This window comes from Tasmannia lanceolata, unplaced genomic scaffold (assembly GCF_043159265.1).
Source record: "Tasmannia lanceolata isolate RefF3 unplaced genomic scaffold, GAP_Taslan_0.1 ptg000044l, whole genome shotgun sequence".
In the NCBI taxonomy this organism is placed as follows: Eukaryota; Viridiplantae; Streptophyta; class Magnoliopsida; order Canellales; family Winteraceae; genus Tasmannia; species Tasmannia lanceolata.
The window spans coordinates 17,855,334-17,857,910 of NW_027518721.1; the positions used below are offsets into that span (position 1 = coordinate 17,855,334).

General features: G+C 35.8%; 1 long non-coding RNA gene across 1 annotated transcript; it reads right to left on the reverse strand.

Annotated features, from left to right (window-relative positions):
* LOC143863892 (uncharacterized) lies at positions 1-2,577 on the reverse strand. The gene is made up of 5 exons (XR_013241023.1): positions 2,451-2,577; positions 2,257-2,322; positions 1,032-1,171; positions 530-559; positions 1-414 (listed from the first exon to the last, which is right to left on the reverse strand). It is a non-coding gene; the product is annotated as an uncharacterized LOC143863892 (long non-coding RNA).

Below are 2,577 nucleotides of genomic sequence, written 5' to 3' on the forward strand. Positions count from 1 at the left end.
CATCAAATGGATGGTTTGGATCATCCTACGGTGTGGGCTCTACTGTACTTTTTGAGAAATACTGGACTATACGGGCTTACACCGTACAATTCTCTGTGTGTGTGTGTGTGTGTGTGTGAGAGAGAGAGAGAGAGAGAGAGAGAGAGAGAGAGAGAGAGGTGAATCTTCAAGTAGTTATGAAATTCAAATAGTTATCAACTTATTAACAATTTTCATTTTTAACAGAGCCCAGAATTTATAGTGAATTGGCCACTACATGGAGGCAGAAATTTAAGAGTATGAATTTAGATTAAAAACTGAGCATTGATATCATGAGAAACAACATTACCCTGTTGTTTATCAGGTTGTGGAGTGCAATTACGCTCCGAATGAGGGACGAAAGGAAAATAACCAGCATCATATCATTCTTTTTCACTGCAAGAGTAAAAAGTTAGATGTAACAATTACAAGATGATGAATGAAAGGCCAAAATACAGTTTTCAGCAACATTGATGCCATTATCTGCAAAAGCCTTGATTAGTTCACTCACATTTAGATTTGGAAGTAGATTGAACACATCCTGCAAGGAAGGATTTCAAAAGCATCCAAAGTCAACCAGTGTTTGGAATAAGATAGCTACCAAATCCATAAAACACAGCTTTTTAATAAACCTTATTCCTTGCCTATTTGCTTTTCACCATACTATGAAGTCTTATCCTATTAACTTCCATTAGTCTTATATCCTGTTAGACACCTTTTTGGGCCATGGATATTATTTAGTAGATCGGATTCGTTTGGTAGACATATATTGAGATCTGATTTCTTTTAATTATAGTTGATTTTCCCCTCGGTTATAACTTATTGTTGGGACTTTACTTGGATGAGTTGTTTTCTATTGATGAAGTACTGTAAAAGCTCATCATCTCTATATAACTCTAGCTGCTTTTGATTATTAGTTTGATTTCAGATTGCATGTTGCTATTTAACTGAAGTAGAAACAATTTCTACTTTCCAAAGTTCCCAGAAATTCAGAAAATGATATGTAAACCTACACCAGCATTACGTCTGTGATCTCCTTCAGCATCCTTTTCACTATGATTGCAAACAAATTCAAGGGTGAATTTGCATCCCAAAACATCCAGTAACTTGTCTCAAATCCAGAAATCTAATCAGTCACCTCCTTCAATTGCACCTACCAAAAAAAAAGCTCCTTCCATTACAAGTTTACACAGGGTAATTGAATGCATGCATACAAGCTTAAGGAAAGGAACACATAAAGAATACTGCTTATGCATGACCCAAATATAAAACAGTAATGGGCATAATGAAAAAATAACCTTTCTCTTTAAGCTGTGAAAAAACAGTATCTATAGTAGTGTTACAGAATAAGAACAAATCTCATACTCGTATATGAGGAGATGAAAATCTTGATGTCAAAGAAATGAGTTTATCAGTATAAGGTTGCAAAAAAATTGTTACAATTCTACAATTAGATTCCAATCTCCCAAAAAATGATGGTGATCCAAATTGAATCATATTGTACAGAAATTCTGAACTTAAATCACGCAAGTCACTGGTGAAAGAAGAAAAGAATTGCCAGTTTGGTGACAGCAGTAATTTTAGAGCTATGATAAGTCCCATTTGACCCATTGTTCATGTATTCACCGGTAACGGAAACCTCTCTCGGAGGAGCGTGACCTCAGTGCTATCTCTTCATGGGATCAGCTCCGAAGGTGGGGGGATTTTAAGAGATAACAGATCACTTTGCGGATTCCATCCTTGTTTTAAGAGTTTTCTCAAAAAACATTATGTCTTCGTTTTTGTCTTTTCCATCTTAAGGGTTTGGCTACCGGCCAACTTTATCACTTTCTATCTTTAGAGTTTGGCAATCAGCCACCTCTCTGTCCTTTTGAGTTTGGTCAATCACCAACACCTTTCTTTTCCTATCCTTGTAATATCTTGTAATATTTATTGTTGCTCAATATGTTGCAACATTATATTTATTAATTGAGAAATTCAGCAACCAAGAGGTTAGTAGTATATCTCCACTGACATTGTCTTCTCTATGTATCTATTGTGCTCCTCTTCTCTTGGTTTCTCTAGTGGAACCTGTGATAGATTCCTTACATGGTATCAGAGGACAATTGAGCACAACTGTCTTGATCACCGAAAAAACCCCCATAAAGACCATAATAACTGAGAAATTAATAGATAGATGAGAGATTTGATATGTGAAATGAGAGATATGAGATGAAAGACTATAGGTTTGAGGCATACCGCAGATGCCGTTAAGAGAGGAAACAAAATCAATCACCCTTGTAAGACCTCTCTCTTCTAAACAATCTGCAAGGGCAAAAAAAAAAAAAAAAAAAAAACGGGGAGGAAGAAGATCAACCTATTGGGAGAGACGATTTCAAGATGACTAAGACACATTCAGATGACAAAGGGAGCTTATAAATTCAGTGTAATACACCAGTAATTTTCTGACAGCCTACAGGATTATCATTTGTTAAGTTCAGTAGAACCTGTCAAAGAGTGGAAACACATAAAGTTTCAAATGTTTGTTCCGTGCTCTGTCATGAAATAAGATACCAAATG